Raw genomic sequence first — 13086 nt, 5'->3', positions numbered from 1 at the left:
AGTGTTTGAGACCAAACACTGGTGTTTATTTAAAAGCCTCCACTGTCTTTTAAACCTGTGAGACCAACGACGTGCTTTGTTTTAACCCTCAGTGGAGAGGAGTTTCCCATCACATGCATCAAAAGTCTCACAAGCAGTGAAAGCAATAGCACATTGACATACATGTGTGTCTGTGCTCATGCAAATAAGTAATTAATAAAACTAATGTGTTTTTTTTGTGGGTTATTACATAAGAAATGCAAGAGATATTGGTGGAAATGCTAAAAGAGTAAAAGTAATAGTAGTAATAATGGTAAATGTTAGTTTTTGTTTACGTCTGAGGTCCCAGCAGAATAAGATAATCACAGCTCTAACATCATAAATATGAAGCCTTTAATTACATTACATGTCATTTAGCAGACGCTTTTATCCAAAGCGACTTACAATGGAATTGAGTACAGTCAGCAAGGGGTGGAATCGAACTTGCGACCATTGGGACCATGATGTTTTTCGCACATTGGGTACCGGTCTTAACCGCTGAGCCACTGAGGGAGCCACTCCCCCTGAGGGAGCCACTCCCCCTACACATGTTAAAGGTCAAACATGTAAGAATTAGTGACACCCAGTGACTGACTGCACCAAATTTAGCATTACAAACTCTCACTTATGTTTTTAACGCCATGTCTTTGCCAGTCCAATTATATTTATCAATCTCATGAAGAAAATCAAAAAAATAAAATAAAATCTCAACCAAAATGTAGGATTAATGTGTTCATTTTGTCGTATCGTGTCAGTCATCAGACATTGCTTCACTTCATCATGGGCGATTTGGCCGATAAAAGCGAGTTTTGATGATTTGATAACAATGGATATCAGATGCAGGGAGAGAAAAGCTTGTGTGAAAGGGAAATGTTCGGGGGGGGAAAAAAGAGAAAGAAAACCCCTCAGAGCGACACCACAATAATTAGCATAGCGGGAGAGTGAGACACAGTGCGGGAGAGATAATCATAGCGCCTTAATGTCTGCTGAATGCTATTAATCAGCAGCATTACCCATAGTGCCCTGGCTTTTCTCCACAGTTATCTCACAGTGCGGGGTGATGATGAGCCTCCCCTCTTGATCCAGAGCCGTGTCAGTGTGATGTGTGTGTGCGCTTATGATATTATGTTTAACACTCGTATTCCTCTTTGTGTACTTTCTTCACTACATATTTTATTCAAATGATTTTTTTTTTGGCATATTCGAACAAAGTGGCTGCTCCAATAACGTGTGGAGATTGTTTTATTTTTATTTTTTTTAAACATAAAGCAATTGATACATCTTGTCTTAGACATGCGTAGAAATGTAAATGGTGTTTATTATAAGTTTTGTTTTATTTTGTAGTTGAAGATTGTTCATTTAGTGCACATCTTTAAAAACCAAAGTCATTAAACTGGTTTACTTGTTTAATTCAAATTCAGTATCACCACACTTATGTCAACCTGTTTTCCCATAATGCATTTCCCTGGATGGGTTTGCAGTCTGGACGTTTGTGACACAGGATTCTAAACTAATTTAAACTACAAATGAAGCCGGGACACACTATTTGGTGTAGTCCCTGCTATTCCTACATTTCCCATGATGCCTTTCAACCATCTCAGAGAAGTCGTTAGAAGTTGACGTTTAAATGTCGACTTTTGAGGAGTGTTCAAAGAAAATATGTCAGCCATCTTTGTCAATGAATTCTGGTCTGTTGAGGCTTGTGTCACTGGAAAACATGACATCTTCTTCTATAATAGATTTCCCCCCCCTTATTGTTTGCTAATGCTTAACAGAAAAGAATTTCAAGCGACTAAAAAGTAGGTGTTCAATGCCGATCTTTTATCATATTTCAATCACCGTGGAGGAGGAGTACGATGTATTTTATCTTAGAACGATGCTCTGACTGTGGAAAGACACTCACAACTCCACTGGACGGACGTTCATCACACCTGACCGCTCTCTAATGAAGGAGCTCGGCCTCATCACAACATAGTGGCAGAGAAAAGTCTGTTTTGTCTATTGTCTGTTTTAATGTCGATCAGTATTCACTAGACTTAGAAACGATGACGTTCTCAAACGCTTTCTTTTGTCCACACATCAAAAACAATTCTGTTCTAATGATTTGTTTCTTATATGGAGCAAAGGAACGCGAACATATTCACATTTAAGAAGCTGAAAAGTGAGAGGGTATGTTTTAATTATTTTAAAAAAAACAACAACACTCAAACAGTGACAGTCACAATGGTAAAATAAAAAAAAAGTTTTTATAGTTTGGAATGGAAAAGTTGGAGTGAAGAGAAAGTGGGAAAAGATTTTCTGCCTTTTCTCTGCTAGATAAAGCTTCAAGTGGATGAACTAGAGGATGAAAGTTTGTTCAAACATTCATGGTCTCCAGAGGACTCAGGAGTCCAACGACTGGTGAAATATGGTGAAGTATTGTAACATCACATGCTCCTGCTGAGCACTTGTGCATTCCCAAGTTTTTTTTGAGGCTAATTTCAAAGGCCTTTTGCTGCCTTTTCATTCAGCAACATCAAATGAGAATCTAAAAAAAAAAATAACTGGTTAAATTCCTGTCAGCGTTGTTGCAATAGGGTTGCATTCTTACACCTGTGGCCAAGTATCTGTTTATTTCAGAGGGAGGCACTTGTCGTATTACCATTTCATGTTGTTTGAAAGAGAGAACAACTTTTCTGTCAGTTGTAGTTCCAGGTGTATTATTGTGGTGCAGGAACGTTTCTTTAGAGCCAATATTGTGGCATAATTAAGCACCTTTAGTTGATCAATGTTGTCTGTCGTATGTTTCATGTGAAAACTGCAAATATTTAATATTGTACAGTGGACAGCTGGATTTGCTTTAGTAGTTTAACATCTTTGAAAAGCAAATGTGACGGAGAACTCCAAAAGCGGTGTCACTGGACCCATAAGCGACCATGAATACTTCAGTTTCTCTCTGTTTTGCAGAATTTCAATGTTATTCTCATTGTTTTTATCGAGAGAATATTACCCACTGACATTGGCAGAAGCATATTTTAATGCATACACTGTTGTACAACACTGACCTTCAGTATTAAAATGCGATATGACGTGGATACCTTCTGGATTTCCATGAGGGTCACGGGTCTGCTGGCGCCAATCCCAGCTGAGACAGGGCGACAGGCAAGGCCAACATTGCGTGTCGCATATTGTGGACCGTGGTATACTCGCGCGTCAGGGTCCTGTAGTACCTGACTTCACCATCGGGTGGTGGTACAAGTCTGGACGCTAGGAATAGGACGCATTCCTACCAATACAGCTCCCTCGGAAGTCGCCAAGGATTGTAACTATCCTTGGCGACTTCTTCTTTTGTTGTCGAAAGGTTTCTTTCTGTGGGGCTTAATACTCCACCTACTGGTGGAGTGGAAATACTGTTTGTGCATGCGCTGTCCACGCACACCCAACGCGTGGTTCCAAAGTCTGCACATTTATGCGTACGATGCGAGTTGGGTCCGCATACTACACACAGAAAGATGCAAACCTTCTTGGTGTGAGGCAACAGGTGCTAGCCACGTGCTCCACTGTGTAGCTGTTGAAGGATTCATTTGGACAGTCTAAACAAAATCGTTCTAGCCTAACCGCAATTCAAATTTTAGCACTCAACAAAACCAGTTCCTCAGAGTTGAGGTTCTGCATCATCAGAACCAGGTTTTGAGGGAACAAATTCATTTCTTTCTTCTCTACAGTCTTGGCCGACCGACCTCTGCACGTCATTTGTCACGATAAACACCGCTCATTGCTCCGAGCACCAATACTGTATGTCGGTTGTTGTCATTCACTCAAAGACCGTTTATTTAATGTGTTTCTTCCTCTCTCCTCTCACTCTCTACATCTCTGTTCGTTCTGGCGACCGGGTGCATTGTGAGGAAATCAAACGTGGTTTTAATGATAATGGACTGATGTGCGAGTGAATGTTGGGAAATTGGAACAGAACAGCGTGGTGGGAAAATCAGATCCAAACATGGCCAAGGTACAAACACAATAGGAGGTCAAACAGAATGCCTTTGCACCTCAACTGTTGTGAATGTGTCTTTTGTCAGTCAGGGCACGAGCAACTCTGCCATTGTTCTGCATTTTAGAGAAGGAATTGGATTTTTTTTCTTGCTGGTTTTTCTCCACATGTTGGCCGCTGAATTTTCTTACTCACTCGTGGGCAGACTTAATTTCTGAGTGGATTATTCACAAAAGGACGCTGGCTGTACCTCTGACCGATTCATTTTGAATAGAGGAGGACAATGACTTCCAGAAATTGTTAATGGAACGTTGGAAAAAGTAAACAATCAAGCTGTTGGGCAGTGATTTATTGTAATAAAATCAGGCTTAAGATGTTGGTTTGCACTTTATTGGTTTTCCAGTGTGTTTTGATCTCACTAATGAAGTTGCCAGTTTGGGGGAAAACTAGAAATGACTGAAGTTGAAATGAGGTCTTAGTTAAGGTTGCTGTGATTTCACATGTGCCCTTTTCCGCCCATGTATTTAAAACAATGTCGTTTACGTGCACAACAGCAGCGGCTCAGTTACAGATTTGTATTTCCTTGTCTCATTATCTTTTGTTCCCTGTCATTTCGAATGTTCCTGTTTTTTAAACAACCTGAAATTGTGAGGGTAAAAACTGAATAGTTGAACAGAGACACTGATTATAGCAATTGTAATACAATTAAAACATAAACGGATCATTTTCGGTAAATTCAATTAAATTCAGTTGACCTGAACAACCTTTCTGCCCGCTCAGACGTAATCAAATGCAGCGACGCAGATCAGTGCAGAGGCGACTGTCAGTAGTTGCTACTCAGATAATAGAACTACCAGCATCAACTCAGGAGGACATGTCTTACTACAGGTATTACAGTGTAATAACAGAGTTGTTTGTGGATTACTTGAAGGTAAATGCTCTTTAAACTTCATTTTTAAACTCAACATTACAACACGTTCAGCAAAGGCAAAACACCACTACTGTGTGTGTTTGCATCTATTGTGTGCTCATGAATGACATATTGCCCTTTACCTCGCCATACTGCAGAACACTTGACATGATGCAGGGTATAATTGCATTTTGCCATCACACACACACACACACACACACACACACACGTATGTGTGTGTTAACCAAAACTAACCTGAACCATAATTATGACTGCACAGATATAACGGCCAGGCTTTGGTCCCAATGAGGTCTAATAGTTGCAGTTAGATTAGTGTGTGTACTGGAAAAAAAAGTCCCAATCAGGTAACAAAATGGCATAAACACATGGTCGCACACACACATCTATCCTCACAAAGGGAAAAGGTCAGCATTTTAATAGCTTTACTCCCTGTGGTAATCGCCTTTTTGGTTAGCCGTGCAAACTAAATGAAACGATGTCAGTCCACGTGTGGGGTTAACCTATGCTGCTCCATTTCAATAAGTGACGTGCCATTAGCCTTGCCCTCCACTGTGAGCTCTGTGAAATCGGGTAATCCACTGACTCACTTTGCTGCCCGTCAGCGAGCGCTGGGGGAGGGGATTCCCCCATTAAACTCTCATTTCATGTCCATTGTCACAACATGACTCTCTCCCACCATATGGCTGGGGAGGACCGGTTTATTCGTGGACATGTAGCAACGTACTTTTAGTGAAAGTGTCCCAAAGGGTTCATCAGAAGTCACTGTTAAACAGTTGATAAGCAGTTGAGCCATTGCTGAATGTTTATTCAGTGTTACAGGCTTAAGAGCTTGTTTTACATTCATTTATCAAATGTTGTAGTTCTAGGATTTAAAACTTTTATGAAGCACTTTTTTTCAGTGTACTGAATCATTAGAATGACTTAATTTAAAAAGTAGTCCAGTCCTTCCTGCATGACGCACGCTCACGGAACTGAAATAAGGCGGAAGGGGTTGTGATTCGGCTTGTGATTTTTCTGATATAAAATGTGCTTCAGTTTTAGAAGTGAAAGTAAAAGAATAAAAAAAGGGAGGAGTTAGGGCTGAGCCATGGTAGCTCATTGGTAGAGCGAGTCATCTTTCAGCTGGGTTGCAGGTTCAGTTCCTGGCTCTGCTAGCCTCTATGTGTCCTTGAGCCAGACACCCCATGTTGCAGCGTGTGAATGGGTATGAAAGATCATCAGGACTGGAAATGTGCTGTATAAATTCAGACCAATACCAGCTCTTCTTCTGATTTTATTTGGTAGTAACGAGTAACTGAGGTAGAGGAAATGTAGTGGAGTAAAAGTACACGTTACTACAAATACAAATAACAACATAAAGTACAGATATGGAAATTTTGTACTTTGTTACATTACAACACTGCCAGGTACTCTCTCTAATGGAAAAGCCAAAACAACAACAACAATAAAGCGAGGTTTTTTTTTTGTAATATCATTGTCTGCAATTTACTGCCTAACCCTGTATTTCTTTTAGCCTTAACCTCATTAACTTGTACCTAGTTGTGCCAAAAACTTGCCTATGGGTCATATTCAGGGTTTGGCGAAAACATAGTTTTTGTATCAATAAATAAATCAATAAATATTGAATAAATATAAATTGCATTGTATGAAAGAGAGATAGAATGAACCAGCATTTCAGTATCGGTTGTATACATAAAAAAAGCAAGAGTGGTGTTTTGAGGTCAGGTTAGGGTTATTTTTTTTTTTCAAGTGCACCCTGGTTGGTCCTGTATACTTGCTGCTTCTTATTATCTCAGCTACCGGGGCAGATACAGTCTGACTGGATTTACAGGATGCTAAACTAAACTTAAAAATCATCGTCAAATCAACACGGAAATCATCGCTTATATCACACTTGTAACGGCGTCGGTTATGTCACAACACTGGCCCTGAGGAAAAGTAGCTGCGTCCTTAAGTCAACTGATTATCAGTCCGCCAGTTAATTGTGCAGAGTTTTGACATTTGGCTTATTATTATTTAATTAGTTGTCTGAGTTTACATATTTCTGTTCAAATAAACTGGATAAACACTGCATTAAAGTACATGCAACTCTATGTTTTCGATGCAGTTTGGAGAGGCAGACTATAAGTGAGGCAATTTTGTGAATAATTTGTCATAATTAAACTGCCATAGAGCATTTTGCCAGATGAAGGGCAAAACATAAATGGCCAAAAACAAAGCTTTATGGTCCTGCTTATGATATAAATGACACCTAGAAATGATAGGACCATGGCACTTGTCTGTTGATCAAGTAATTGGTCAACAGTTTAAAAGAATTCTGCATCACCTGCTCAAAAAAGAGAGAAAGAGAAGAAAGAATAGACGGATCACACCATGTCAAGATTCTTTCCGATGATTGAACTCAAACGTGTCTCCCATCCTCTGAGAAAATACTAGTGACATTTAACACTGCCAATAAATTGTATGAAGCATAATTGCAGTTTGGATTTCTTCATTCCCTTATTGAAGACACCGGGTGTTGCCCGACGAACAAGGCTGAGATTAATTCCCTGGATCTGCATTTAAGTCTTTAGACATGGAAAATAAAAGCCAAACTAACAGAAGTAAATAGAGTCAGATGAGAGGCCTGAACGTACAGCACTACTTCTCTCGGCAGCGGCTCAAACCCTCTTGATTGGTTTACGAATGCATGCTCGCTTGAGATAATCAACATAAATCCATGTGGGGGGATTTCTCAGTCCACAAGTGTGCCCTTCAGGGAGAGGAGAGGGATGACACAGGGCTCTGTAGTCGATGTTGTTTCCACACTACCCGGTGCACGCCACGTCCTAATCCTTCCCCCTGGAACCCAGGCAGCGTTAAACTAACTGGAATGAGTGCCATGCAGGGAGTAAATGGAGGGAGACGACCGTCCACAATGGCCCCGGAAAGTGACTTCTCTTGTAAACGGGAGGATTAGAGGGAAAGAAATCCTCCTCTGCTTGTGTAGGCGTGCCCACAGAGACAAAGCTCAGTGTTTACACTTTCTTCCTCTTGTACCTGCCGTACTCCAGCCCCAAGTGAAATGGGAGTTGGAGAGCAAGAGATAAACTACTCATACCGCACCATCTCATTGTATGTGGAATTTGCTTTGCTGTAGCTGCTGTAGCCTTGATATCAGCGTGGATTTGGTGGCCGGGAATGTTTTCACCGTTAATAGATGAACCGCAGTGACCATTGGGGGCTGTTTTTGTCACTTGGGATATGATACATGGCCCAAAAGATTGATGATGTCACATTACATCGTGATAATGACAGGTAGCAACGCTGTTGAGGAAAACCATAGCTTAAAAACCAGAAATAAGCCGTTACGCCGGTGTTTTTGCCTTTAAATAAAAATGTTTCTTGGTCAATTTTACTTCCTTTGCAAAGCAAACAAAATCCTATCCCATTTCTTATTCAAATTGGTTTTTAAATCTTGGTTAATCATTAATGCGAAGCTCACTCTTCTTAACCATCTAATATCCCACTCACCCACTCTTACTCACTAGCCAGTACAAATCAAGCAGTTTGAGGCTAATCATGCGACTGATGTCTCTCATTTTCACATTACAGCTTTAAAGTGAGCTCATTAAGGATTGGCCCTCGAGGTCTCTCCGATGTGCCGAGTACATGGCAGGCAGCGCCGGGTGCCATTTGCATTCTGCACCTGACCTCCTGACAAATGGAATACAGGCTTTCCAGGGAACATGGACAGGCATGAGTGGAGAAAAGAGAGCAGCCCACCGTCTTCACCACCCACACTCCCTCTCTGCAGCCAACACTTTATTTACTAATGCTTCACTCCTCTCTGCTCTGTCCTTCTGCACTTCGCTCTTCATCACCTCCTTTGCTTGCCTCACTCCCGCGCTCCCATCTTTCCTTTTTTTTTACGTCACTCTCTCATTCTTGTCGGTCGGTTTAGCGTCTTCTTTATAAATCCCGTGCTCGCTTCTCCCTCGTTCTCCTCTGTTACTTGCAAACGCTCACCACAATCATCTGTCACGTCATGAATGCCGACTCATGAGCATTTTTGGCAAAAAAAAAACCTGAATGGAAACTTGAAATACAGCATTTAAGTTTTTACGCTTGAGGGAGGTGGAAAGGTTGGCGCAGTAATAAAAGATAAATGTGAATGAGCATGAACACAGAGTAAAAGAGGGGATGGTAAATCATGTGACCATAAAGTGACCACTATATATTGTATATGTGTATATATATATGTATATATATATGTGTATATGTATATGTATATATATAAATGTCAGCTGATATGGAGGATATAAACAAATGAAGGAAAGAATGAATGAGTAAATTTGAATGAGCATAGAGACAATGATATGTCAACAGCTACTGGTGCAAGTATTCACATCAAGGTGGTGACATGCAGTTGCAGTTTCTTTTATTTCTGAACAGGAAAATAAACTTGTATTTTCTTTTACCAAATCTTGGAAAATTTGGTCATAATTTGTGATCATTCCCCGTGCAAACCTAGTGACTTTTTTTTTTAAATGTGTCATTTAAATGAGCTGAGGGAAAAAGAGTGGCGTGCGCCCATGATGAGGAACCAGCGTTGTTCCGCATCATTGTTTTGTCCCGACACCGTTCACCTGATGTTCTATTTCGAGCGTTTTCCACGAGCGTTTTGTTTTAGGGTCCTGCAGCATCTGATGACACGTGAATAACAGTTCATTTCATTATGCTAATTCGTGATACAAAGTGTGGGCTGTGAGAGTAGAAGATGGTGATGGGGCCATTCAGTGACGTAGACTTGTCCCCGCTCTTCGAAGGCGTCTTCACTTTTCACCTTCCTGTTCCATGTCCTGCTCAATAAACAGCCGTGACGGATCATTTTCATATTGCAAATGACATAGATGCAAAAAACTTCAATCGCACCTTTTTGTTTTATTTCATTTTTGTCGGCGTCTAATCAGTGAGGCTCCGCAAACGTTGCCAAATATTGACAAATGTTCGCGCGGTTACAAACGTATCGTGGCGCGAAACGTCGAACACATGTTCATTAATAACAAGTCTTTGGTGTAAATATGGAAGCTAATCAGACAAACCTCGCCTTATGAGGTAATCGGGAGATACAAGTGTGTGCGGGTGTGCCTGTGTGATCGGGCTCCCAGGTAATTATAGCAGACAGCTGCCATGGCATCCTGGATGAGTCCCACGTCAACAAGCCACAAACACACCCACACACACACAGGTCCCACATCAATATGGCATCATTATTAGCGGAAGCTGATGCCCAGATTTGTGTCACTTTATGCAGCGTCTCAGATAAGCCCGAGCAAATTGTGTCTGCGATGCATCCGGAGCGGCTTTTTACGAAGATGAGATGCACCTGCCACGGAACAAAGCAGAGGGAGCTGTTGAGATAGTGGGTAAACGAATGACTCAACGCTCGCGATGAAGGTGTGCAGGATGCGGATACTGTTCTACAAAACACTCTCTGTCTTGAGTATCAATCAGGAGACACTCTACGTATGGCAGCTGGTCTCATCTGGCTGACAAAGGGAATGTGGGTCTCCAGCTTTATCCTTCACAAACCTTTCCCTTGATGCACCTTGATCTCTCTAAACACTGCCCTGTCTTTCCTTCCCCCCCCTTGCTGTCTGTCTACCTGTCTGCCTTTCTCTCTCATCTGGTCTGTGTTTGCCAGGTTTGGTGTGGTATCATGCTTGCATGCATCATGGACCCGCTAACAAATTACATAGAGTAGCCACTCCGCTTCCCCTCTCACTCAGCTGTCAAGTGGAGCCACTGAAGCATTCTCCCTCCACTCCTCTCCACTTCCATCCATCCATCTATCTCGCCACCCAGCCTTCCCTTTTCTTGGCACACTCCTTCACCTGCTCACGCTCTTGATCCCCTTCCCATTTTCCTCATACCTGAGCACCCATCAGGGCCGCAGAAGTGTCTCCCTTGCTCTTCATCCGTCCGTCCATCCATCTCTCATTACTATTTCCTCTTTGTCAGCGCTCTGTCTTCCCACACAGATGCAGTTCTTCACTTGGCCACTTCCTCCAAAAGAGTCCTTCACATGGCTTTTTATGTCTGGCTCTAGAACATAAAGACACTATCCTTGTGATTGCCCTTCTTCCAGTAGATTGCATCGCTCTCAGTGCTTGCTCATTGAAGGTGGACATCCTTCCAAAGCTAACAGGCTAGGTTTATACTCATAAAGAACTACTTCGCGCTGCTTTGAATGGGCAGATTGAAGTAATGATTTGTGGAAAAACCTTTGTTTTTCACCTACTCGGTCATACTGTTGCTTAGGTTGGACTCGGGTTGTGTTGAGTATCATGACCACTCCCCCTCCAGCTGTGTTTTCGACTGAAGGAGGCGACAGTTTAGAGCTGTAATTGCAATCCCGTGATATTTTTGCAGAAGTTTGCTGTCATACCGTTGGAATCTCATACCCTTTTTATGCCCACCCTCGTGACCGTCCCCAGTTCTGGCGGCACGTTAGCTATAAACATCAAATATTGGAAGTGGTTATCCCTAATTTCTCTGAGCTCATTTTCATCACCTGCTAAGGGATTTGTCCTTCAATGGAGTGGACATGTGGGCAGTGAGCCTGAGCGCCGGGTGTCTAATCTGACACATTGAGCTCAGCTCAGGCCGGTCGGGGTCTTCATGGCAGCAGAGGAGCGAGACATGGCTGTGATAAATCGCCTGACGGCGGAGCCCTGACCTCTGAAGGTCACCAGGTTGTTTCCTGTTTGATGAGCCACACACAGAGTGCACACTTACTCATAACCATATACAAGAGCGCACACATACACACACACACACATACACACACAAGTCGTCACACGCACCACTGGCTCGACACCATTTCCACAGAGACAATATTCAGTTTATTTACTGGCCACTGAGGAGCTTTAAATATCTATGAGTCTCAGAATAACGGGTGTGATAGGATGCCTTGGCTCTCATTAGCATGTCACGCCATCCTAATACCCCACCAAATGACATGTGACAAAGTTGAGATCGTAAATAACCCCCATGGTGTATTTGAACCTGAAACTGTATGGAAGGCCAGACTTTTCCCCCCATAAGTCAAAGCGGGGGATCCATCTGCTCTGAGTCATCATCCCACGAGTTCTCCTCCACCTTCCCTGACCTTCGTGGCAGTCAAATTGAGGCCATCCTGGCCCCCCATCCACCTTTTGATACAGGAAGTGACCCTCTCTCTGACCACCTACTTTCTCGAGCAGCCCCATTGATATGCATTGCTCTCAACCTGACAGCCAGTGTTTCCTCTCTTGGGGCTGGTGGGTGGAGTGCTATAAGGTCATGATACCCTGAAACCATGGGCAGAATGAGAGAGCAGCCGATAGCTTCTCGGCTCGGTCTGAGAGTGTGTGGGTGATGCTGTGCAGAATGCCGTAGCAGTTTAATTCTGCTTCCCCCCCCCACTGAATTGTTTCGTGGCACTTTTTGAGCCTCAGCACAAAGTGCTTTCCACGTGAAAACAAAACGGTAGAAATTAAAAACCCATAAAGCTTCCCATGTAGGACCTACCTACACGTTTTTGGAACATGAAACCATATAGTACACTGCATTAAACAGCATGGTCCTAGCTGGTGAATGCTAGTTCTAACTTTGTAAACTATATTAGAACAAAACATCTGTTTCAAGTCAACTGGATGAGCGCTGCACTACAGGCACACAAAGAGACAGCTGTAGGGGCTTCGAAATGCTTCTCATACACTTTGAATTTGCCAGCGTCAAGTGTGGCCGTGCTGCATTGTAGTTCTCGTGTCTGTGGCTCAAATTGAGATGTTTATTAAACGTTAATACCTTCAGCTCACGAACACTTGACCATCCTTTGTTGTCTCTTGTGTCGCGTTTTGATGTTGTCATCCGTTGTTATGGCCAACGAGCACAGCCATCACCCCGCCCACCAGATAAAGGCACCGATACCGAACCGTACCGCGATTGAAACACAGCATAACATGCAAGTCCTCCTTTAATGACTCCTTAATTTACAGTTGGATATTCTCCTAAAATAGAAGACAATTACATTTTGTACGACTTTAAAGATGTATGTGTGTTTTCTGGCCCGATTCTTAAATAGACCAGATGCTGCACAATGGAAGGTAACGCTATCGGTAAAGTCTTTGCTGGGATTATA

The sequence above is a fragment of the Solea senegalensis genome, linkage group LG1 (genome assembly GCF_019176455.1).
Source record: "Solea senegalensis isolate Sse05_10M linkage group LG1, IFAPA_SoseM_1, whole genome shotgun sequence".
Lineage (NCBI taxonomy): Eukaryota > Metazoa > Chordata > Actinopteri > Pleuronectiformes > Soleidae > Solea > Solea senegalensis.
The sequence above is the reverse complement of the archived record's forward strand: the minus strand, read 5'-3'. Positions refer to the sequence as shown.